Source organism: Nicotiana tabacum, chromosome 18, assembly GCF_000715075.1.
Source record: "Nicotiana tabacum cultivar K326 chromosome 18, ASM71507v2, whole genome shotgun sequence".
Taxonomy (NCBI): Eukaryota; Viridiplantae; Streptophyta; class Magnoliopsida; order Solanales; family Solanaceae; genus Nicotiana; species Nicotiana tabacum.
Genome location: NC_134097.1, coordinates 142,916,245 through 142,943,967, shown reverse-complemented (window position 1 = coordinate 142,943,967; position 27,723 = coordinate 142,916,245). Strand labels below are relative to the sequence as shown.

Sequence of the window (27,723 nt, the reverse complement as noted above, 5' to 3'; positions counted from 1 at the left end):
CGTGTTTCCGAGCAAAGAGGGGCAGCTGTGAGCACGTGATTTTTGCCGTATATGAATTATTCCCATAAATTCAAACAAAATAAATCTTTCCCATTGTTTGCAATTTCGTGGATTTTTGTAGCATTTTTTGTTAATTGCTTTTATTTGTCTGTGCACATTTATTTTATTTAAATCATGAAAAATACCAAAAATATCACGCAAGGCATTTAGGCTTTATTTTGTACATTTTTAGGATTAATCGGTAGTTACTTGTTTTATAAAAAATAAAAAAATTGAAAATCACAAAAAAACTTATTTTTTACAATTTTATAGATTTTTTCTCTAATTTAGGATTAAGTGTTGTTTATAATGTTTACAATTAGCTAATTAGTTTAATTTCACACTTATGGATAATTTAGAATTTTTAATTTTTAGGATTTTAATTAATCGGATTTTAAAATCAAAGAAAAGAAAAAGAAAACAAAGAAAGGCACAAGGGCCATTTTGTAGCTCAAAATCGGACTGGGCCAGCTTGGATCAACCCATTTGATTTAAATCCTTAGTCTATTTTAAAGGCCCAGACCATTGTCCCATTAACCCTTTTTCCCTCTTTATACCCTAAACCCCTGACATTAAAGAGGGGAAGATCGAAAAGATCCATCAGACCTCTAAGAAAGAAGAGGGAACGACAGACCTTCTGGGTTCTCTTCTTCATTTTCAGTTTCTAAAAACACCACAAAACCAACGACTCCCTTCACTCATACACACTCAATTCACACTCTCTTACACACGCCTAAGCCCTAGTAGCAGCTAAAAATTCTAGAATTCCTGATCTGAATTTCAAAATTTCAAAATCTTAGAAACAAACAACAAAACTGAACCAAAAAAGAGTTACAAAGTTGATTCAAGTCTCAGTTTCACATGCTTTATATTCTCTGGAACTTTCAAAGCTTAATCGGGTTGTAAAGGTGTCGTTATTTATAGGTTTGTTGTTCTCCGCATAGCTAGACTCCGATTTGCTGATCTCAGTCCCTGTTTGAGTTGTTTTAATTTGTTTTACTGCTGATAATAGAGTCGCTGCTGGAGCTCGCTCTTATTTCACACCTTATTTGGTCAATTTCGTTGCTGCTGCTGTCTGTCTCATCGCTGAGCTCCCTGCTCCTTTCTTTGCTTTTATGCGGGATAATTTCGCAATGTATTATTGCTGATTGAGGTATGGATTTCAGTCCAAAAATGATGTAATTAATTTTGAAGGCCATCTTCTCTGTGATTGTTTTGTTGGAATTCACACTCGATTCCATTCTTTCTTATGTTTGGATTGAAAGTAATAAGGCATTATTTTGATTCCTTTGAGATATAAGAACATAGAATTTTTCGATTCCTTTAAGCTAAATCTTAATCATGTTAGGTTGAGTGTTTGTTGGTAAAATTCTGTGCATTAGGTACTGTTGCTATCATTGGTTTCATGTTTAATTTTGAATTGTTTAGCACTTTTTATGGTTAAACATTTTGATGGCTAATCCATTTTGTACCTGAGTTTGTTTTTCCAGTATCATTTGTTTAAATGGGGTTAATTGTTTAAGCACACTACAATATAGTTGTTGTTTAAATAATAGTAGGCTATTGAAACAATTTACCAAACCATTATTAGTTATGTAACGTGAATTCCTTAAATAACTTAAGACTTTTGGAAAGTTTTCTTTTTGTCTTTTCCTTTCGTGTGTTTTGTTTTTGTTGTCATATATATATATATATATATATATATATATATATATATATATATATATATTGGGTGAGAATGAGTAGCTCTCATGTACCTATAAAAAATATTCATCAACATCCGTTGGTTGCTTTAGTTGAGTAAAATCTTTTGAAATAAATTGAGGCGTGCCATGCCAAATAAAACCCCTAAGCCCATGTCCCTCACAAAACTAGTTAGCTTTTATAGAAAATTTGAGGTGTGCCATTTTCATTAGATAACCCATGACCATCAGATAATTAATATGAATTCTTTAAAATTGAGGTGTGCCATTAGGTGAATTTTCCATGGCCCTCGCAAACTTGAAAGTGCGTAGTTTCCTTAAGTGCGCTATTTAAATTAATTTCCTTAAACTCGGGTGTGCATTTCATGTGACCCAACTCCAATTCTCAACAGCGTTAAATAAAATATGTCGTGGATCGCGGGTGCATTTCATGTGGCGTGATTCAAGGCGTGTTTGAAATAACGTTGAATCTTCCTAAAAGTAATTAAAAGTGGTTAATGAGTTAAAAATGCACCATAGGCTAAAATATGTATTAAAATCAGATAATAGGCCAATTTTAATAGTTTAGCGACCGTGCTAGAACCACGGAACCCGGAAATGCCTAACACCTTCTCTGGTGTTAACAGAATTCCTTACTTAGAATTTTTGGTTCGCAGACTTCAAAAGGAAAGTCGAAGTTTCTTCGATTTGAGATTTAAAATAAATCGGTGACTTGGGACACCAATTAAAATATTCCAAGTGGCAACTCTAAAAATAAATAAATAATCTCATTTCGATTTATGTCACTTTAATTAGAAAAACTCCCTTATACCCTTTCGGGGTGTAGGTAAAAAAGAGGTGTGACATCTGGGTCCCTAGGTCCTCGGACTGCCCGGGAACCTGTGACTGGCTCCCTGTAACCTGTGTCTCCACTAGGTCCTAGGCCTGTACTGGGGCCTGAGGCTGGCTAGAGGAACCTCCCTGCGGCTCCTCCAACTCTATCACAACATCATCAGCACGGGGAATCACCCTCTTCCTCTTTGCTGGCCTCTCTGTCTCCTGCTCCAGCTCAGGTTGGGATGCTGGAGCCGGGTCATGCAATAAAAGGTCCAAAGGCAAGTGATCAACCTTCAATTTATCCACCTCCACCCTCAACTCTTTCACCGACTCCTTGGATGCCCGAGTCTTTCTCAATTTCTTTGTTTCTTTGGTAAGCTTCTTCAATGCTTTTTCATGTGCACCAACAGCGTCCAATATCAACTGCTGGTTCTCTAGGAGCTTCTTCTGGTTTTCCAGAAGCTCCTTAAGAGTGTCCTCCACTGACTGTGGGACTTGCGGCTGAGGGGCTACCGACTGGGATGCCACCGAGGTAGAAAGTACAGACAGCTTAGAAATGACTGCCTGCATCTAGTTGTTGATACTGGCAAGGGTCTGACTCAAGCGGTGGGTAGTCAAAGGGTATGCTGCAGATGAGGGGATATCTGGAACTATAGAAGTGGAGGGTCATGGGGCCATGTCTGGTGCAGCTGAAGGAGGCTGAGTAGGAGCCACTACTAATACTACTGGCTCTTCAGACTGGCCAGTAGAAATAGTGGATTTGCCTTTTGGATCTTTGTCTTTGGGGTTGTCATCAACCTATAGGCTGTACCAGGAAAAAGGGGCCTTCGGCTTCATCTTTACATCGAATCTCCTTTTTTCTACATCATGATCCTCAAAGTACATGGTCAGGAAATTGGGAAAGGGGTATGATTTATCACCCTTATTGACCACTCGTGTGATCACCCTCGACATCACATTCCCGATGTTGATCGGGTACCCCGCCATGATAGAAGCTACTAGAATAGCCCGGGATATAGGAAGAGAGTTCTCATGAGTGGTGGGGTCTAGTCTGTTGCATACAAATGTCTCCCACCCTATTGCTTCGAAATTCAGGGTTCTCTTCAAAAATTTTACTCCCGTTGTCAACCATGTTGGGGTGGTACCTGGGATTGCCAAGTACTCTGCTAACCACGAACGGGCATCCTCCCCTTAAGATACCTTCTCTAAGTACAATGTCTCATCCTCCTCCGGGAAGCCCATGTAGTCATTGATCATTTTTCCATCAAACTTTATTTTTAAATTTCGCACCTTAGTCACTGTAGTGCCCTTTTTGATGTGGGAAACATTGGTATAGAACTCTTTGACTAAGTGCTCATTGGCATCCTCCACGTGGCCCATGAAATAGTCCTAGCCTGCTCTCTCTCTGAACTGCCTCAGCACATTGGGGTTGTGAGGCAAAAGGTCCTTTGTGATAAATTTTCGCTCAAGTATCAACTTCCTCTTGGGCCACCATTCTCTGAACTTATGGTATGCTACTTCACTCACAAATCTATCTTGCCACGCTTCTGGTTTTCTGGTTCTTGCCACCCCTCCTACTTGGGGCTCACCCCCTCCTTCTTCTACGGGATCCTCACCGGGCGTTGAAGCTGTAGGTGAGGTGGAAGAGGCACTATCACCGCTCTCAGCTGAGCCCTAAGACGACTCAGACGAAATAACAACTGAAGATTGAGCAGTAGGAGTGCCCGGAGGTGTATCTCTCAATCTAGGCCTCTCTGGCCAGTCAGGAACATATTCTAGCACGGAGTCGGATGCCTCCCGGGAGGGCACATACTCACTTCCTGAATGGGAAACAACTCTATCCGCAGCCCTTATTGATTTTCTGGTATCTTTGATTGCCTGCCGAGCTTGTGAGGTCAATCTGATCATGCCTCGTCCCCTATCCCGGGAGGACTCTCCTTTGCCATTTTGTTTATCACTTCCGCCTCGTGATTTCACCATTATCTGCAAGGAATTATTAAGTTGAAGCATGTTAATATCAGAAGAATCGGTGAAAGACATAATCGCATGAAACAGAAGAAAATAGCTGTAGACAGCAGACTGTGGTCCGCACAAAATGCAATGCAGCCGCAAAGGGGTCACCGTGGACCGCACAAAATAGCATCGCAGTCCGTATTGAGGTGGGGCTCAGACTACCCACTCTCTGATGATGGCCACCGCAGACGGCACAAAATCCACCGCGGCCGCGGTCCTCAATTCTCAACTTTCAGAAGTTTCACCATCGCGGTCCGCACAAAATGGCATTGCGGACCGTGGAGAAGCACCGCGGACCGCAATAAATCCACAACCAGTAACACCAACCTAAGGTTTTAGATTTTGCTCAATTTAAGCCTAAATGCACATATTATAAACTCACTAAGTAGTTAATCAGTATTTTTAACTAATTAGTCCTAATCTAAACAACTTATGAAACCTTAAGCAAAAAAAAAATAAAGAAAAGGGGAGAAGAAATGTAGAACTAACAATTTAAAAAGAAAATAAAACACATTTAAAAGCTAGGGAAAGATTAAAAGTACCAGAAATGAGATGCAATGTAGATTAATGAGACTCAACAATTGAATTCCTGCAGCTAGGCATGATGAACAATATTTTCTTTTTACTATTGAGAGTAAAGGATCAAAAAGATTGAAATGAGGTCCTGAGGTCCTATTTATAGAAAAAGAACTTGGGACCCACTGTACCTACCCACCGTGGATCGCACAAAATGGCATCGCGGTCCGCGGTACTCAGAAACATGAATCACTGGGGAGATTTCCACTACGGACCGCAAGAAATGCTTCGCGGCTGCAGTGGTCTACAGCGTACCGCACAAAAGTGTTGCGTCAGCGGTGGCAATCTTCAGAGACCTTTCCTTTTTGACCAATCCACTTTGCGGACCGCATTGAAATGTTGCCTCTGCACTAAGGCCTTTGCGGCCGCAAGAAATGCACTGCGGCCGCAGTGCAAACTTTAGAGAGTGCACACTTTTTTTTCCAACTTGGTCTTGCACTGCATCAAAACAATCCTACACATATCTCACAACCAGTTAGTCCAAAAGCAGATCCTATACTACAAAGCAAATCAAAGAAAAACAAAAAAAGAAAGACACATGGGTTGCCTCCCAAGAAGCGCCTGATTTAACGTCGCGGGTACGACACAGGTTACCATCAAATCACTTTAGATGGAGCAGTGCCACCACGTGGCTGTCATCAATTTTTCCCAGGTAGTGCTTGACCTTGTGCTCATTAACTCTGAAAACCTCCCCATTTTTGTTCTTCAAGTCAAGTGCACCAACCGGAGTCACAAATACCACTTCAAAAGGTCCACTCCATTTCGACTTAAGCTTTCCCGGAAATAGACGTAACCGAGAATTGAACAAGAGAAACAAATCACCCACTTTGAACTCCTTGCCACGAGCATATTTATCATGAAGGTACTTCATCTTGTCCTTGTACAAGGACGAACTAGAGTAGGCATGTAATCAGAATTCATCAAGTTCATTAAGCTGCTCCACATGAAGATTTGCTGCCACATTTCATTCAAAATTTAGCTTCCTCAAAGACCACATGGCCTTGTGCTCTAACTCAACCGGTAGATGGCAAGCTTTCCCAAACACCAACCGATACAGAGACATACCAATCAGAGTCTTGTAAGCAGTCCTATAATACCATAGAGAATCATCCAACTTCTTTGACCAATCGGTCCTATTTGCATTGACCGTCTTTGACAATATACTCTTGATTTCCCTTTTTGAGACTTCAACTTGGCCACTCGCCTGAGGATGATAAGGAGTGGAAACTTTGTGATTGACATCATACCTTGCAAACAAAGTGTTAAAAGCTCTATTACAAAAATAAGACCCCCCTCATCACTTATGATTCCACGAGGAGTGCCAAACCTTGTAAAGATGCTCTTCTTGAGAAACGCAACAACACTCCGGGCCTCATTGTTGGGTAAAGCCACGGCTTCAACCCACTTTGAAACATAGTCAACCGCCACAAGAATGTATGTGTTCCCACACGAGCTAACAAACGGGCCCATGAAATCAATGCCCCATACATCAAAAATATCAACTTCAAGAATGGTATTGAGAGGCATCTCATCTTTCTTCGAAATTCCACCCGCTCTTTGACATTCTTCGCATCTCTTCACAAGTTCACTTGCATCTTTTTACAAAGTTAGCCAATAAAACTCACAACTAAGAACTTTTGAAGCCGTCCTCGCCCCGCCATGATGGCCACCATAGGGAGAGGAATGACAAGCCTCTAAGATACTCAATTGCTCCTCCTCCTCCAGGACACACCTTCGGGTCATACCATCTGTGCAGATCTTGAACAAGTACGACTCATCCCAATAGAAGTCCAAACTATCCCATTTGAGCTTCTTCCTTTGGTTAGAAGAGAGCTCACACGAGATTATTCCAGTCACAAGAAAATTAGCAATGTCCGCAAACCATAACATACCATTCACCGACACAGAAAAGAGTTTCTCATTAGGAAATGAATCATTGATCTCTAGGCCATCACGAGGCCTCCCCTCCTCCTCCAAGCGGGACAAGTGGTCCGCCACTTAGTTTTCACTACCCTTCCGATCCACGATCTCCAAATCAAACTCTTGAAGTAACAAGACCCATCGCATCAGTCTAGCTTTGAAATCCTTTATCATCATCAAGTACCGGAGTGCGGCATGATCGGTATGAACTATGACCTTGGCACCCATGAGATATGGCCGAAATTTCTCCATTGCGAACACAATAGCCAAAATCTCTTTCTCAGTCACAGTGTAGTTCACTTGAGCATCATTCATTGTCTTGCTCGCATAGTACACCAGATGAAACATTTTGTTCACTCTTTGACCCAAGACTACCCCAACCGCAACATCACTCGCGTCACATATAAGCTCAAAAGGCAAGTTCCAATTGGGTGCGATAATAATAGGAGTGGTAGTCAACTTGTGCTTGAGAAGTTCAAAGGTTTGCATACATCTTTTATCGAACACGAACTTGACATCTTTTTCCAATAACTTACATAAGGGATTCACTACCTTCGAAAAGTCTTTGATAAATCTCCGGTAGAACACCGCATGCCCAAGAAAACTTCCAATTCCCCTGACAGAAGTGGGGGGAGGGAGCCTTGAAATCACATTAATTTTTGCTTTGTCCACCTCTATACCATGCTTTGAAATTTTATGCCCAAGAACTATGCCCTCCTCAACCATGAAGCGACATTTCTCCCAATTAAGAACAAGATTTGTTTCTTCACAACGGGCCAACACTCTATCAAGATTTTTCAACATTCATCAAACGAGTCACCCACAACACTAAAGTCGTCCATGAACACCTCCAAAATATCTTCCACCAAATCAGTGAAAATGGCCATCATACACCGCTGAAATGTAGTCGGTGCATTACATAACCCAAAAGGCATCCTAGAAAAGACAAAGGTGCCATATGGACAAGTGAAGGTGGTCTTTTCCTGATCTTCCGGAGCAATCAAAATTTGGTTGTACCTAGAATACCCATCCAAGAAGTAGTAGAAGGCATGCCCAGCAAGTCAATCTAACATCTGATCAAGAAAAGGCAATGGAAAATGATCCTTGCGGGTCACTTTATTCAACTTGCAATAGTCCATGCATACCCTCCACCTGGTTACAGTCTTTGTTGGAATTAACTCATTCTGCGAATTTGTAACCACGGTCATACCACCCTTCTTCGGCACACATTGCACCGGTGAAGTCCAAGAGCTAACAGAGATGGGGTACACAACCCCGACATCCAACCACTTGATTACCTTCTTTTTCACAACTTCTTGCATTGCCTCGTTCAACCTCCTTTGATGTTACAAGGAGGGCTTTGCATCATCTTCCAGAATAATCTTGTGCATACAGAATGTGGGGCTTATCCCCCGAATAGTAGCTAAGGTCCATCCAATTGCCTTCTTTCGCTTTTGAAGCACCGCAAATGTGGCATCAACCTGCATGTTAGTAAGACAAGAAGAAAGAATAACTGGCAAAGTTGAACTAGGGCCTAACAATTCATACCTGAGGTATGGAGGCAACAACTTCAATTCCAACACCGGAGGTTCCTCGATTGAAGGTTTTGTTGGTGGGGTCTTCCGATTCTCAAGATCCAAAGAGTTTCCTAGGCTCATAAGAGTTAGAGCCCATTCCATGCAAAGCATTCACACACTTCACTCGGCCTTCATCCTCATTTACATAAAGATTCAACAATACTACCTCTAGAGGGTCCTCCACATTGATCATTGCACTAGTATCATCAACTATCACTACCGTGATAAGGTCCACAAAGGAGCATACCTCAGAACTGTTAGGCTGCTTCATTGACTTGCACACATGAAAGACCACTTTCTCATCACCTACCCGAAAGGTGAGTTCCCCTGCTTCCACATCAACTAAGGCCTTCCCAGTAGCAAGGAAAGGTCTTCCCAATATGATTGGAACCTTATAATCTATCTCACAATCCAAGATCGCAAATCAGCTGGCAAGATAAATTTGTCCACCCGGACAAGAACATCATCAATGATACCCAATGGTCTCTTCATAGTTCTATCCGTCATTTGCAACCTCATGGAAGTCGGCCTCGGTTGCCCAATACCCAAAGTCTTGAAAACTAAGTAGGGGATCAAGTTAATACTTGTCCCCAAATCACATAGAGCTTTTGTAAAGTCCGCACTCCCAATGGTGCAAGGAATGGTAAAAGCACCGGGATCTTCTAGCTTCGGGGCCATTGAGTGCACTATTGCACTAACTTGGTGGGTCATCTTGATAGTTTCATAATCCATCGATCTTTTCTTTGTCACCAAGTCCTTCATGAATTTAGCATAACCGGGCATTTGCTCTAGAGCCTCCACCAAAGGTACATTAATGGATAAGTTTTTCATCATGTTAATAGACTTCTTAAACTAATTCTCATTTTTCTGCTTTGCGAGCCTTTGAGGATAATGTGGAGGTAGCCTTGGCAAAGGAGCCTTGGCTTTAGGCACAACCATTTCCGGCATGTCTATTACGTGTTCCCTAGACGGGTTCACATCATTCCGAGTTTCCACCTCGGCATCTTGGATATCAATCCTCACTTTCTGTTTGCAACTCAACTTCATCACTCAAAATTTCTTTTTGTTTGGAGGCATTCACATCACCGCCTTGTCCACTTCTTGTAGTTACCGCCATAAGATGATTGTTCCCACCCTTTGGGTTAACTATCGTATCACTTGGTAGAGCCCTCTTAGGGCGAGTATTCAAGGATTGTGAGATTTGGCCTAATTGAACCTCCAAGTTTCTGATTGAAGTATTGTGGGAAGCTAACTGAGCATCAGAATCCGCATTCTTTTTCATCATTTGTTCAAACATCATTTCAATTCTCCCCATTTCATTGTTGGAAGAACTAGGACCTTGGGATAGAAATGGGGATGGATTGTTCGGTTGTTGATACATTGGGGGCCTTTGAAACCCTTGCCCCCGGTTTCCTTGATTGCCATTATTCCAACCACCTTGATTGTTGTTACCACCCCAGTTGTTGTTGTTGTTGTCATTCCAATTACCCTGATTGTTCTGATTATTGTTCTGATTGCCCCAATTGGAATTATGGTTGTTGTTCCCCCAATTATTATTCCCTTGTTGTTGTTGATTGCCCCAATTGCCTTGGAGTATCCATTGTTGTTGGTTGGAAGAATTGCCCCTTTGGCCCTGATAGTTGTTCACATATTGCACTTATTTATTCTGTCTATCATAACCATCATCTTGGAATCCACCACAATCATTGTCATATTAATCTGAACTCCCTTGGTTCTGTTGACCTCTTTGTCTTCTTTTGTTCACTAGCATGTTGACACCCTCCATAGCATTTACTTGGCGTGGATTTTGAACCTACTGTAACTGTGTCTTTCCTAGCTGGTTCATTGTTGTTGTCAGCTCTGCTATCTCCTGCCCATGATCATGTATCTCTTTGTGCAAGTGAGTGACCGTGGAGTCACCCTGTGGCACATTGGCTTTACTTTGCCAAGCGGAGGATGTGTCAGCCATCTTGTCAAGAATGTTACAAGCCTCATCATAAGACAGCTTCATGAAATTACCCCCATCAAGTTGGTTCACTATGCACTAATATGTTGTGTTAATGCCCCGGTAGAATGTCTGTTGTATCATTGCCTCAGTCATATCATTGTTGGGACATTCCTTTACCATGGTTCTGTATCTCTCCCATATCTCATGTAATGGTTCGATGGGCTCCTGCTTGAAAGCTAAGATCTCATCCCTCAATGCTGCCATGTGCCCTGGCGAGAAAAACTTTGCAATGAATTTATCCGCCAACTCATCCCAAGTAGTGATGGAATGGTTGGGAAGTCGTTCAAGCCAATCCAATGTCTTCCCTCTAAGTGAGAAAGGGAATAGTCTCAACCGAAGTGCATCCTCTGACACATTAGTTTGCTTGCTTCCCCAACAGGTATCCACGAAACCCTTGAGATATTTGTAAGCATTTTGATGGGGAGCACCCGTGAAATACCCTCGCTGCTCCAACAATGTCAGCATCACATTTGTAATTTGAAAATTGCCCACCCAAATCCGGGGTGGGACAATTGCACTTGCATATCCTTGATTGGGAAGCACTCGAGGAGCTACTCTTGGAGGTGGCGGGAGAGGTTCTGGAACATTATCATTGGCCTGGCGGCCTCTACTTTTTCCTTGAGGTACAATAGGAACCTCATCATCAATATTGTCATCTACCTCCTCCCCCGGTGGAAGATCACCAAGAGGTGCGTTGTTTGCTGCCATTTTGTATCTGAAGTTGTGACACACACACATTAGTAACATAGAAGGAAAGAAGAACAATACACAAAACTATTTAGATAGATAGCCAAAACCGTTAGCTCACTGGCAACAGCGCCAAAAAGTTTATCGGAGCCAACCCTACACCACTACGAAGTGTCGAGAGCGGTCGAAGCAGCTTTTACCCGAGATGGTCGGGATCGAATCCACAAGGAGCTAGAAGTGGGAATTGGATTACTATCTAAACTAGCGATGCATAGTTCTCTTAATTACTCTTCCAATCATCTTTTGGTTGGTTATTACTTCTAATATTTATGCTAATGATAAGCTAAATTAAACTAAGAATGATTATTTGTAGGGTGTTCTAAATAGTTAAAGAGGCATTAGGGAGGTGACTTTCTCCTAGGTGAATACTTGACGGGATCTAAAGCCTAAGGCAAAGAAGTTATGTTGGGGATTGTGATATAGCCAATGCACAAAATTGCTCACTCTATACCTCTCGGTATCTTAAGTGACTTTGCCCTAATTGACTTTCTCAAGACCAATTGGGTGTCAAAATTGTGCATGCAATATAGGCTCAAGTCGGGTATTACTATCTCTAGGTTTAACTCTTTAATTGGGACTATCAATCTCTTGATTACATCTCAATTCCTTGTTGGACTGATTTTCCTAGACTCAAGTTCTCTTTCTCAAGAAGAACCCAAGTCAAATAGGCACAAATTAGTATTTGCAACCACTAATTCAACATGGAAAACACAAATTAGTCCAAATATCAACTACCCATAAACATCTAAGCCTTAAATCAAAAGACCATCAAATACCCACACTAGGGTTGAGCCACAACCCTAGCTAATGGGTCTAGCTACTCATAATAATGGAAGAAAACAAAGAAATAGATGAAGAATAACCCATATGATTTAATTACAAGCTAATATAAAGAAGATTCAGTGTTAATCTAGCTACAATTTACTCAAAATAGCCTAATACAGCCGTTCACGTGCTCTTGCCTTTTGTAGATTACAAAAGATGCCCTTAAAATGTGAAAAGAAAGTATTTATACTAGGCCAAATTTTCTGGACAAAAATACCCCCGACGAGGTAGTGCGGTCCGCACAAAATGCACCGCGGACCGCAATGAGGCTTCTTGGCTTAATTGATCATTCTCTGAATCTGTCCACCGCGGGTCGTATAAAATGCACAACGACCGCGGTGGCTTCAATGCGGTCTGCACAAAATGGCTTGCGGACCGCGCTGACTTCAATCTCCATTTTTCATAACTCTCTGAATCTCATCTCCGCGGACCGCACAAAATGAAGTGAGGTTGTGGTGAGTCTACTGCGGTCCGCACAAAATGGTTTGCGGCCGCAGTGCTTGAGTTACCAAAAACTGCACCTCTCTGAATCTCCTCACTGCGGACCACACTAAATGGATTGCGGCCGCAGTGGATCTGTTTTAACTGTGCTTGGACTTGTTCTTGGTACTAGTGCATGTTTTACTCCTTTTTGAGCTGGTTTTGACTAATTGTCACATTTTTTACCAAACCCTGCAAACAAGTACAACATGTAAGCCTTTGAGACTATTTTGTATACATTTTTAATCAAAACTCAAGTAAAAATGAGTGTAAAATGAACTAGAATCCCTAGTTATCAATCCCCCAAACTTAAGTTTTTGCTTGTCCTCAAGCAAACAAAATAAGACTCACCTCTTAAGAGTAAATCCATGAAAATTCAGCTGACCTAAAGTGACCTCATCTAGCATCAATTAGGACTAACAATTGACCTCAATACAAATGAATCATTAACACCATTCGACCTTCGAAGCACCATGGTTTTAGTGCGACACAAGAGCATCAAGAGTTGACTCAACCCATCAAAGAAACTCTTTCTACTACTTTGGTCATTGTGGAACCCAAACTCATATTCCTCAACTCTCCCTAGGCAAACATCACTTTTAGATTGTAGCACTCAGAACGAGGATTGTGGAAAACATACTCATCTCTCTCACAGAAAGGTCACAAGTCCAGCTCTAAGTACCATAAGCTTGCTCCTTATGTGAGTCACCACTAATGTAAGCTTCATTCAACTCAAGATCATATAGGGCTTTCGTGGAGATATAGTAAAGGTTTTTGGTTCAGCGTAGGAAATATTTGGTCGAGGTAGGTTCCATCTTCCCTTAAACACTTCATTTGCTTCATTTGAGCACACATTCTCTTGACTTTTTGAGTCATTTAACTTATTTCTTAGGGGTTAGAGAGACACATTGTCACTCTTTCTTGCTCATTTTAAACCTTTTTTCTTCTTTCTCAACTTTCCACACATTTCATCACCGACTTCAACATAAATATAATGCCTGAAGTCGAAAAAGAAGGCACCCATACTTCCCCCAAAATATACGACCTATGGGTGTTGTATACAAATGGTGCCTCTAATGCATCGGGATCAGGACTGGACTCATGCTCGAGGTACCAATAGGCGAAGTAATTCACCAGTCCATCAGATGCCCAAATATGACTAATAACGAAGCCGAGTACGAGGTCGTGATTGCAGGGCTAAAGTTAACACTCAAGTATGGAGCGAAGCGAGTCGTCTTATGGTGCGACTCTCAGCTCGTCGTCAATCAAGTCACATGGACTTTCCAAATCAAGGAACAAAGACAACAAAAATACCAGGCCGAGATTTGCAAGTTGTTACCTAAGTTCGATGAATGCCAGCTCGACCAAATCCCTCGAGCACAAATTATCGAAATAGACGGCCTTTCCAAACTGGCAGCGACTACTAAAAGCATAATCGAAGAAGGGAACGTGGTCACTCTCCTCCACCCGTCGATCGATCAAATCGAGGTACGAACTATAAACCTAACTTGGGACTGGCGCAATCGTACTGCCACATATTTGCAGGACGGAGTGCTTCTAGATGATAAAAAAGAAGCAAGAAGCTTGAATACAGGAAGCCAAGTACAACGTCATCAATGACTTATTCAAAAGTACGTATGGCGCCCCCTACCAAAATGCTTAGGCCCAAACTAGACGCGGCACGTTCTGGACGAAGTCCATGAAAGACACTGCGGGAGCTCATTCCGGCAATCGATCCCTTGTCAGATGCCTTATACGAGCAGGCTACTACTGCCCATAATGAAAAAAGAGGTCGTTGACTTCGTGAGAAAATGCAAACAATGCCAGAAATATGCCCCATGATCCACCAAGCGAGCGAGCACCTCCACTCAGTCTACTCGTCATGGCCTTTCATCAAATGGGGGATGGACATAGTCGGCCCCCTCCCAGCAGGGCGAAGTAACGTACGATTCCTTTTGATTTTAACTGACTATTTCTCTAAATGGGTTGAAGCAGGAACGTTCGCCCAGATACGCGAGCAAGAAGTTATCGCCTTCATATGGAAGAATATTGTATGCCTCTTCGGCCTAGCCAAAGAAATCAATTATTATAACGGACCTCAATTCACTGGGAAGAAGATTGATGAGTTCTTTGAAAAATGACATATCAAAAGAATACTTTCCACGCCATATCACCCCACGGGCAATGGGCAAACGGAATCCTCCAACAAGTCAATATTAAATATCATGAAAAAAAACTCGAGAATGCCAAGGGACTATGGCCGGAGTTGTTGCTAGAAGTGCTATGGGCATACCGCACAACGCCGAAAAAAAGCACAGGAGAAACACCGTACTCATCGGTCTATGGGACTGATGTAGTAATACCGGTCGAGGTTGGAGAACCAAGTCTAAGGTACTCATACGAGAGCGGGCCGAGAAATGATGAAAGCAGAAGGCAAGACCTCGACGAGGCTGAAGAAGAAGAGATATGGCTTACATAAGAATGGTCGCTCAAACAATAGGCAGAGCGATACTACAACAAAAAAGCCAAGATCAGACTGCTCAAAAGTCGAAGACTACGTACTCAAAGTCAAAACACAGGCGAGCAAGGATCCACGAGAAGGAAAGCTAGGGACTAATTGGAATGGACCATACAAAATCACGGTGACAACAAGCAAAGGGCCATTCCAACTTGAAACAATGGAGGGAAAACGATTACCAAACAACTGGAACATCGCCCACCTCAAGTACTTCAACTTCAAAGGAAAGTTGTTCTCCGAGCCATACTCTTTTTCCCTCACCTGAGTTTTGTCCCAAGTGAGTTTTCTCGGGGAGGTTTTAATGAGGCGACGAGGAGGACATTTCGAAGTTAAGCATGAGCAGGTGAGATTACTACTTAGCAAGTTCATTGATCGACCCCTCGAATGGTCCTCCAGGTCGAACAATAAAGGGACTAGATAGACTAGGACTGGAATACCAGCCCAAAAAATGTGTAAACTTCTTCAATGTATATATGTAAGCAAAGCATACAAACACATGATGTTCGCGTGTCTCCACCAAGTTTTAACTCGGCACCAATCAAAAAACTCACATTCGACCTCATTCGAATTAATTAAGAGTTAAACATTCGACCTCGTTCGAATCACATTCGACCTCATTCGAATTAATTAAGAGTTAAACATTCGACCTCGTTCGAATCACATTCGACCTCATTCGAATTAATTAAGAGTTAAAACATTAGACCTCGCTCAAATCAACTCACATTCGACCTCGTTCGAAATAATTAAGAGTTAAACATTTGACCTCGCTCGAATCAACTCACATTAGACCTCATTTGAAATAATTGAGTTAAACGTTCGACCTCGTTCAAATCAACTACAAGTAACATTAGACCTCGCTCGAATCAACTCACATTCGACCTCGTTCGAATTAACTGCAAGTAACATTCGACCTTGTTCAAACTAACTAAGAGTCAACATTCGACCTCGCTCGAATTGACTCACATTCGACCTCGTCCGAATCAGCTACGAGTAACATTCGACCTCGCTCGAATCACATTCGACCTCGTTCGAATTAACTACGAGTAACATTCGACCTCGCTCGAATCAACTCATATTCGATGTCGTTCGAATTAATTAAGACACACATTCGATCTAGTTTGAATTAGTTGAGTGATATTCGACCTCGCTTGAATTCAACCTACATTCGGTCTAGCTCGAACTTGATTCACAGTTAACCCCATTCAATCTAATTATGTCAACATGTGACTCTGCTCGAACTAATCAAAGACACTCTATCACATTCGAGCTAACGCCTACCGACACAATTCCTTTAATCAAAACAATCAATTGAGAAAAATAGTCAAGGAAAAAAGGAAGACTCGGAAATAAACAACAAAAATAGCATTCCAAATCAAGAGGTATCTTACAAGGGCCAAACTCACGTCCACTAAAGTAAACAAAAGATTACAAAAAGTACTACTCGGCAACATTGTCCCCACCATCGTTCTCGCCATCAGAGTACTCGTCATCATACCAGGCACTTGGCTCAAGCACATCCAAGCCATCTTCACCATCACTAGGCCCCGGTGTAGCAGGATCGTAACCACAAGCGACCCGAGCTACGCGCGCCTTAGCACGAGCATCTTCAAACTCAGCCTTAGAAGCCCTCCCTGCCGACATCAAGCCTCTGAATATGGCTAGTTGATAGTCGGCATGAATCCATTTCTCATACAAATCCTGTGGAACATCGAGATAAGTGGAAGTATGAGATGAAGACGGTTGAGCTAGTAGCTGCACCTTTTCGGCCTCAAGAACGACGATCTGCCCATTTAGGTCCGAAATCTCTTTCTCAAGACCACCAATCCGTTCGTAAAACCTCGCCTCCTTGAGCGCGGCCATCTTCGCATTATTCGCCCACTTAGATCTGAGGACACGGATAGTATCCTCTAATGCCGCCACCTTCGCCAAAGTCGCCGCCCTGGCCTCCTCAGTCCTCTCCAACTCTGTCACTTTTTCGATCAACTTACCATTTAAGTCGTTAGCTCTGTTCAAGCTCTGCCCGCAGGGATGCCACTTGAGCTTGAAGGTCGACACACTTGGCACGACCCCCTTGCTCACTTCGAGCTCGTCCTCCTTGGCTCTAAGCACTCCCTCGAGCTCACTGCATCTTCTGATGAACCTCACGAGCTCATCGTCCATCTGCCCCAACTCATCTCTAAGGGACTGGAAATTACCGGTCGCGCATCTCCCGGTACTTGTCACGGTACTTGCGATACTTCAAAACTAATTTCTTGAAAACGACATTCTGTTTCTCCTCTCGACGGGCGCCCTTGATCTCCAAAATGAGAGTCTAAGAGAAAAAGGAAGATCCAAAAAGAGTCGGTAAAAACAAAAAGGAGAAAGGACGTAAGGTACAAGAACAAAAACAAAAATACAAACTTACCCTCAAAGCCATTACGTATATGCCTAATGACAGATCGACATCCTTAAACGACCGTAAAGTCCTGTTCTCGGTGTCAAAGCAAAGAGGGACCAAAGAAGGGACTATGCTCTCTGTGTTCGTTAACAAGTTGCAATCCAAGGGAATGACTTTAGAACGAGTAGATCCCTCTGTTCTAACCTCTACCTGGGTAAACCCCTCATCAAACATCCTTTCCTCTTCGTGGTCGATGTCGGACCCAAACTCATAGCCATCCACAGCCACACCTTTTGCCCTTTCCTCGACAGAGAAAGGAATGTCGGCCCACTCTAACGTCGATGGGTCACTCCTCGGAATGACCTCCGCTGCCTCTGATCGCCCTCCTCTTTCAACGGAGACCTCTAACAAGGGATCAATCTCCACATTTGAAGGGGACGCAGTCTCTACGTCCAAAACTATGCCACCTTCGGGGATGACTGTGTCCAGTTTGGTATTGTCCCTCGTTGGCTCTTCGTTCCCTACTGCCGCACCGCCGACCTCTACTCTCCGCCTTTTTAGCGGAACTGCTTCCTCGTTACTCGGTGACAACTCGTCCACTAAATACAATATACAAGAAGACAGAGTCTTCGCTGATGGGGCAGTCGCCCAACGACCAGACCTACGTAAGGTCGGGGCCTAAGAAAGAGCAACAGTCTGTGCAGACTCGCCTACAGTCGCAGCGAGCATAGACTCGATCGAGGCACCCGATTGACGAAAAGTGGGGTAGGGAGCCTTCGCTTTCCTTGAAACCCTCTGACCTAACAACAAAGAAAAATTACATGAAATGAAAAAGAAGACGGTATTAAGGTCGATGTAACTGAAGATCAAAACTTAACTCACCGGTCGAAGAAGGTTTACGCCCAAACTTCTTGTTGAACGACGACCACTCACGGATCCCCACTGTTTGGGGTAAAATTTGAGTCACCCAGTCGCGAATATCGGCGGCCAACTTAGGAGGATCCTTCTCGGCTGCACAAAAAAAGAAGAAGATCGATTAAGTCACCGATGAGAAACTACAAAAAAACAGTTAGCAAAATACTTACGGGCGAAGTTCTACGTCTTAGGTAATCCACTAGGTTTGCCACCACATGCTCGGTCTTGATACAGAAGAAGTTGAACCAAAATCGATGATTTGCCTTATCGTCCATTTTCAACACCAGTCCCTTGATCCCATAGTGGCGCAGGTGTATCATCATACCCCTGTGAAAGCTTGACTCAAAAAGATGCAGTAGATAATGGATAGAAATCACCCGGTTAGCCAGCTCTGCGTACTTTATAAACATAAGAAAGAGTTTGTAAATATAGGGGGAGAGCTGGGCCGGACAGATGCCGTAGTAACAGCAGAATTCCTCCGCCAACGGGGAAAGAGAAAGAGAATAGCCCACTTGGAATGGGTACACGTAAAAATGTGCAATACCTAGGGAGATGAATTTGGACCACGTCATTCCCAGCTGGGACCAGATCGACGTGAGCAGGGATGTTGTACTTGGACCTAAGCTCGGCAAGATGGGCCGCTTCCATCTCCGACTTCACAAGCACATGCTCATCCGTAGCTAACTCAGAGAAATCTGACTTAGAGCCTGAATTACGAGGAATGATTTCCTCCACAGTGGAAAAGTTTTCATCCTCTGCAACAATGGCTTCCCCTTCATCATAAGAGGGCATAACCACTAATAATGGAACCGGGTTAGAGGTCAACTCAGGATTGGAAGATGCACTAGTCATATTTTGTTATGTATATGTGAATGAACTGAAAGTGCGAAAGAAATGATAATGGTGAAAGTTGCTGAAAGTAGGAACACAGAAAGAAGAAGAAGAGAAGAAAAAGTGCAGGTTCAAAAGATTAGAAACTGTAAAGGTTCATTCAAAAGGTTTCCCCCATTTATTTATAGAGGACACCAGCGCCCAAGTCGAGGCAATTAACCGTCAAATGCACAAAGATCGAAACGATAGGGACACGAGAAAGGATGCAACACATAGGAAAGATGCGTAATGAGGACGCGTGAAGCTGTAATGTCACTATGAACCAAAGTCATCAAGTGTGGCCCTCAAAATACCACATCACCATCTTGGTCGCGATTCTCACCACTCGACCTCCCTATCGGAATTTCTCAAACTGTGATTGATGAAGTCCACTCATTGAGCTCGACCAAAAGACGACCTCGATAAGTTGAGGGACTAACTGCATGGGTCAAAATCCGACCGAAGAAATTCGGCACGAAGAGGTGATTAACGTTAGATTTGTAACTTATCATAGACAACTTGGCCGAGGTCGATCATTGGTCAACAGAACAAGTCACTGAGTGGTTCATCAGGGCCGAGGTCGAGCAGCGTGTGCATAAATAATGGCTAGTATAGCTTTGGAACTTTCAAAGGGAATATTCCATTGAATATTCCTTCTGTTGTACCTTTTAGGGTTCTTTGGGAATATCCCATATAAATAGCAGGAGAGATAAGACAAAAGAAAAATGGGGATATTCCATTTGATAAGAACACTTTTGAAAAGTAAACTCTCTAGCAGTGTTTTGGATAGCGTGCGGCGACAAATAGCGATGAGGGCCCGCTTCACTGAGGCAAGAGGCACGCAGCAAAGTGCTCGCCTTTTTTATGTGAAGCGACAATTTATACAAAAACACAAAATATTATATACATATAACTAAAAACTCAATAACAATAATATATTAATAATATATCAATTCAAAAATTAAAGACTCAATAGATAGTCATAGTAGATTCATAAACTAAAGTCTAAAAAGTCTTAAACAAGCAACATCTATTCTTCTTTAAGATTTTTAAATTCTACAACTTCAAGAATGTTAGCATTATATTGGCTATCATATTCTTCATTCTCGGAGTCTTCATCAATTAGGGACCGGCTTGAACTTGATAATCCCTTTCCCTTGTAATTTGAACTTGAAGAACTCCCTCTAAGACCATAGATATTCTCCTCAACTCCAGCCGCCATAGAAATACTACCCCAATCAAGATCATTTCCTTCATACACTTGTTCATCTTCATGATTTTGGGGGCTCCAGTTAACCGTTCATTTGCCTCATCAATGTTATCCAATAAAATTGGATCAATGGTATCGCGATCTTCATAACGTCACCTCAATGTTTTATTGTATTTAATATTCTGTAGATCATTGCGATGCGACAGCTCAAGCCTATTCCTTTTCTTGGAGTGAATCTGCGCATAAGTTGTTTAGATTAAGTAATAGATACTAATAATAATACAATATACAATATATTAATATAATAAATCTGCTTCTTACATGCTCAAGTACGCTCCAATTTCTCTCGCATCCGGATGCACTACAAGTTAGGCTTAGTACTTTGATGGCAAACTTTTGCACGTTTGGAGTTTGATGTCCAAATTGAATCCACCATTCAACTATAGAAAAATATTTTAAAAGTTAATAAGTATAAATCAAATAAATTAAATTAAATCTATAAGGATATCTATATTAAAGTTAGTTACCTGGCGACCTTATGTCTCTTGTTCTAATGGTCGCCTGTATACCAAATAGGCCATCTACTTGTGAGTACCTACCAAACTCTGCCCCTATTTGATCTACCGTCGCTAAATTGGGGACCAACTTCTCAAGAAATTCATGGTATCCAATCCACACCTCTAAAGCCAAAGTGTCATCTCTAGTGTTCTTGTAAAATAATCCTGGGTTCAGAAGATGACCTGCTGCATGCAAAGGTCGATGGAGTTGATCCGTCCACCTGTTATCAATAATCTCAAAAAAAATCTCATATTTCCTAACATCTCCCTCAAATGACGCTGCAATTGTCTCTTTGGCTCTATCCATAACTTCATAAAGATAGCCCATTGGTGGTTTTCTCTCCCCATCCACCATACGAAGCACCCTAATCAAAGGACCACCAAATTTAAGAGCCCGAACGACGTTATTCCAGAATGATGGAGAAATAAGAACTTTGGCAGTTTCTTTTTCCGCATATTCCTTTGCATATCTATTATCTTTCCATTCATGTGAAAGAACTAGATTTTTGAAGTTTTTCTTTTGCAAGTAAAAACTATACAAAGTTAAGAAAGTCATTGCAAATCTAATTTTGGCCGGTCTAACAAAATTTCTTTCATTTGTGAATTTCCTCATCAAATTCAACAACAACAACAACAACAACCTCTGACTGATGTAAGAATATACCTTGACGGCCTTAGTGAAAATTGTAAAGTAATAATAACAATTTTATAGTTAATACTTAATAGGACATAGTCACATAGGTATAAATAAAGTTAAAGCTTTAAAGATAACTATATTAAAGTTACCTGAAGAATATGGCTTTTCCTTGAATATGTCACCAAACATCAAGTTGATACAATGAGAAATACATGAAGTCCAATAGATGTGTGGATATATAGCTTCCATCATCTTATCCGCACTAAAATTCTCATTAGCATTATCGATAACAACTTGTACAACATTTTCCTTTCTATTTTATCAATAGTCTTTCTAGACAAGTTGTACATTTTGCTTCCATCCGTAGAAGAGTTGCTAGCATCGTAATATTCAAGAAAAACACTTCCTCTTGGAGAGTTCACCAACACATTTATGATCATTTTTCCATTTTGTGCTGTCCATTTATCCATCATAATGGAACATCCAAACTTGTTCCATTCCACTTTATGCTCCTCAATAACTTGGTCTACCTTCTTCACCTCTTTTTTAAGATGAGTTACTCTAACTTCATGATAGCTAGGAAGTTTCATTCCTGGGCCATATTGTCCTACGGCCTCAATGAGTTTATCAAAAGTTTTATAGTTAACACAGTTGAAAGGAAGCCATGCATCGTATATCCATACTGCAAAGGCACTTACACCACGACCCCTCAAAATCTTCTTGGCTTCTAAACCTGAACCAGAATCACCTTTTCTCTTTTCTTGATGTTTTGCCGAGAAATAAAGATTGAGAGGACCTTTTGTCACTGCACGTGTCGTGGATGACCCACTAGAACTATTTGAAGATATATTATGAGTTTGGGGTGGGGGGGGAGGTCCCATTTCACCACCTTCATCCATTTCATCACCTTCATCAATTAGATTCACCGATGCTTCATTTTTCTTATCAACAAACGCTTTTACTTCCTCCCTAACCTCGGGCGGACAAAAAGGACATTGTACTACATTTTTAAATCCACCTATCAAATGTTGGTCATGACGAGTTATTCCACAATAATATATTTTTTTCACAAAACATACATTTAATTGCGGATCTTGTTGAGCCTTGTATACCATAATTCCAAGCTATATCATTTTACTACTATCGGATGACGTCATTTCAATATTATTTTATAGAAAAACATTATCAAGTCAATATGTAATTAATTCTACTATATAAGACTATAAGTCTATAATTAAAAAAACAGAGCAACAAATCAGAGAAAAAAAAGGCTACTGCCTCTGGCCCTCTGCTCTGCCTCTGGTCGAATCTCAAAAAACAGAACCCCAAAAAAAAGATCCGGTCAAAAAACAGAACAAAGAAAGAAAGAAAGAAAGAAAGAAAGAAGAAAAAAAACAGAGTAAAGAAAGAAGAAGAAAAACATAGCAAAAAAAAGACAAGAAGAAGAAAGAACTGATCACTAAAGAAAGAAGAAAAAGAAAAAAGAAGACAGCAATGGTGAAGACGTGAAGTCGACCAGAGCTGAAATAGAAGAAGAAAAGAAAAGAAAGTAACATACCTGTTGATGACTGATGATGGAAGAAGAAGAAGATGAAGCCCAAGCCCTAATTTTGTCGCTGAAGGAGAAGAAGTGGTCGCTGCTCGTCGCTGAAGGAGAAGAAGTGGTCGCTGCTCGTCACTGAAGGAGAAGAAGTGAAACCCAAGCCCTAATTTTGTGTTTTAGTATAATTGCTTACTTTTCTTCTGTTATTTCAAATAGCGACGCCTCGCAGCTCCTCTCGCTACACAGGCAGAGGCGCTCGCTTTTCTGATTCGCAATGCAACAGACCAAAAAGGCGCAGCTGCCTCGCCTTGCGTCGCTACACGCTATTAGCAACGTAGCGCTCACTATTTACGAAACTGCTCTATAGATAAATACAAAAAATAACTTTCTGAGAGAGATTCGATCTTTACATTCTATCCATTGTCATTTCCACCAGATCAGAGAAAGTGTATAACATTCTCTCATATTCTTGTCATTCAACATTACCAAAAGAAGGAATCATTCGCCTATTTCATTATTGGGTGAATCATCATCTTTATTTACATTTAGTGTTATTTATCGTTATTTATTACTTATTCTCACCCCATTAATAACAACAACATTTATTATGTATTACATTAAGTCCATTTCAACGTGGTCTCACATTATCCACATAAACTAATTCTAGACCTATGATTATTCTCTTTAACTAGGATTAATCCCTTATCTTTTTACTTAATTAGTTTAAAAAAGAGCTTCATATTTTTTGGTCAAACATAAATGACATGTGGTAATCGTATAAGGAGTAATATGGTATAAGAATGACCATGTATGGTATAGTGCTTTAAAGATATATATTTCAGTATTAAAATTTGACATCTAGATATTGATTGAAGAAGGGATATTACGAAATAGTTGGATATTTATAAATGAATATGATTGTTATGCATACAATAACCATTAGGGGTGTCAATGGTTCTGTTCGGTCGGTTATTTTATAAAATTTGTATCATACCAATTTTTCGGTTATCCTATTATGCATAACCAAAATTAGACTTTTCGAAACTGTCCCCATCATGTCGGTTTCTCTTCGGTATCGGTACGGTTCGGTTAATTTCGGTATTTTTTTAAATATCATATAAAATTCACCAGTAGAAGTAGAATGCAATAACATACGTTCTTTTATATGACTTAGTAAACCTCACATTTTTACTATTTAAAGGATGATGAGTTAAAAAAATGAAAGATGGCTAGAGTATAGATCCATCAACTATTCTACAACAACGTAAAAGAAACCAAGCAAAGGGAAAGAAAGTATAAATCACACGAGTAGAAAGATATTAACCAAGATATGACTCAAATAAAGTCAATAGAATATTAAATATACAAAAAGATAAATCTAAATTATATGAAAGAAAATATATTCAATACATTGTAGTTTGCTACTCATAATCGCTAGAATACTTTGTGTCTTGCTAATAAAGATACTTGAAATAACTTAGTTTAAGTAGAAGTAGCATAATATGTTTTAGGAATTAGTATTTTGAGTTTAATTACTTGTTGGCTTGTAATAGTTTTCATAATTCAAAGGCCCAATGAAAAATTTAGTGCATTATTATTTTTAAACTTACTAGATAAATATATTTCCACATGTAAAATTTATTCGGTACGATTCAGTATTTTTTTGGTTTATTTTTATAAAATAAAAAACTTACCCTTATTATCGGTGCGGTTATAGATTTATATAGGAACCTACGATTTCTTAAAAAGAAACCTAAAAGTCGGTTCGGTGCGGTACAGTTCGATCGGTTTAGTCAGTTTTCGAATATCCATTGACACCCCTAATAACCATGCCTCAATCCAAACAAGTTAGAGACTATTAATTTAGATTTGAACCATATAATTAGAGGGGAACGCTCTCTATTTGAATCTATTCCCAAACCCCAAACCCGAGACCTTTAATTAACTAAAGAAGGATTTCATGGATCCCACACACTCATTAGTATTGATTCATTTATTATCTTTTTTGGCCCGAATATAATAGCAGGGCAAGATGGCCCAAGGATAACTTTTAGGTATAGTTACCTCCTATAGCAAAGGTTCATACCTTATTTATTTTAAATAAATACCCTTTTAAAAAATTATATTCCATAGCTACCTCTTGATTTTTATAGTCAAATATCTATTTATGGTCACCTCCTATTCTTAAGCCATAAAATATGTCTTGTATTATTTTTCTCTCTCATTTTTTCAGATTTTTCTCCACCCTCTATCTCTCAACTCCAGTCTTTCTCCATGAATAACCCCACAATTCTCCCAAATACAGATCGAAACGAGCAGCTTTGACTCTCAATCTGAAATTTTTTAGCAAGATTGGAATGGAGAGAGAAGTGAAGTCAACAACTATGGACAAAAATCAAAAAGCTTCAATATTTGATACGGCCATGAATCAGAAAAGGCCGCCAAAATACCCTTACAACCCTAAACAGACTCATGTGGACGTTGAAAATGCCACAGGTGTGATGATTTAATTTGTAATTTATGATTTATTACAGCCTATTAAGTTGAATTAACTCAATGTGCTATGTTGTGTCCTCTTCTCTTTGTTGTTCTAGGGTTCTGTTCAATCTGGAGTTTTCCGTCCCAATCCACAAGCGTCATTCAAATTCAATTGTAAAGAATAGGTTTTTTGAAGCGCATTTGAGGGTATTATGGTAACAGGAACAGTGGCGTTTCGAGTCAGAATCGTGGTCTTCTTGACGATACGACATTAGGGTTATTCTTGAACAAAGATGATGGAGTTTGGGTCTGAGCAACTTGAATTTCCTGTTAATATAACTCAATGTATCTCGTTGTATTTCCATGTATTTCATTGTATTCATTGTCTTTTTTTCATTGTATTTCAATGTATCTCGTTGTATTTCCATGTATTTCATTATATTCATTGTCTTTTTTTTTCATTGTATTTCAATGTATCTCGCTGTATTCCATGTATTTCATTGTATTCACTATCTCGTTGTATTCCATGAATGAATGTATTAATATATTTTTTTAATTAATACTCCCTCCGTTTCAATTTATGTGAACTCATTTGACTGGGCACGGAGTTTAAGGAAAGAGAGAAGACTTTTGATCTTGTGGTCTAAAATGAGGCACATATATTATGTGTGGCTATAAATCTTTGTGTAAAGGTAAATTGTTTCCAAATAAGGAAAGGGGTCATTCTTTTTGGCACGGACTAAAAAGGAAATAGGTTCACATAAATTGAAATGGAGGGAGTATAATTTATGTATTCAGATGTATATATGTATTCAAATTGCTCTGTTTTTGTTGTATTTATCGGCTGGAAAAAATATTCAGCATATTTTCTCTGAAGATTGCTATGTTTTTGGGGTATTTTTCGGTTGAGAATCTTTTTTATAACTGAAAATATAAATTTTGTGTGTTATAATTGAGTTTGTTGAGTTATATTAGGAGTCTATTACGTTGATTGATTCACTTTCCGTTTAAAAACAGCTGAATAGACCATGAATTGCGCTATTTACGTTAATGTATTCACAAATACATATCGTGAATATAGTCGAATACAATAATCTGTCTAGCTGTAATCCCATGTTTCACGCCTAGAAATGCTACTGTATTCATGAATACAGTAGCTTAAATAAATGGAATACACTCTAAAAACTCTGAAAACATAGCTATAAAAAATAATATAGTAAATAATAGCTACAACTAGCTAATAACCACTAAAACATAGTGGTTTCTAAAAGTTTCCCAACTTTTTACGAACATTTATGTCCATTAGATTACCATTTTGTACGCTAGTTTCAATTACATTTTGTAAGTTTACTTGGCCTGATTTATTTTTTTACCATTTTTGTATGCTAGTTTCAGTTACATTGTGCAAAGTTTACTTGGTCCGACTTCTTTCTTGAAGAATTAAATCAAATAGACTCTCACCTACGGCTTTATGTATAATATATGTATAACCAATGTATAATCTATGTATACCAGTTAAAAAAATAAATATTGAAAATAACCGAATATTTGTGTAACAATCCCTTTTTTCTTTTTCAAATAATTGGCATGATTGACCAATGAACAACAAAAAAAGATCAGCATAAAGGTAACAGGGACTTCGAAACTCATAGATAAATTATAATCTAGTACTCTCTTCGTTTCAATTTAGATGACACATTTAAATTGTTCCACAAAGAATAACATATTTCTATTATTGGAAATAATTCAACTTGAAACTTTTCATTTTACCCTTAACAAGAAACACTTATAACCACACAAATGTCATGGAGCCACAAAGCTTTTACCCCTTAAGCTTTTAAGACCCCAAATTTCAAAAATCTCCCTTTTTTCTCTTAAACTCCATACCGAGCCAAACTACTTCATCTAAGTTGA

The 27,723-nt window shown here is 40.1% G+C and overlaps 1 long non-coding RNA gene across 1 annotated transcript; it reads left to right on the top strand.

The window, feature by feature from the left end:
* Nucleotides 1-595: 595 nt before the first annotated feature.
* On the top strand, nucleotides 596-26,354 carry LOC107831465 (uncharacterized). Its single transcript, XR_001658374.2, has 4 exons — nucleotides 596-963; nucleotides 1,052-1,192; nucleotides 25,637-25,827; nucleotides 25,926-26,354. It is a non-coding gene; the product is annotated as an uncharacterized LOC107831465 (long non-coding RNA).
* Nucleotides 26,355-27,723: the final 1,369 nt, after the last annotated feature.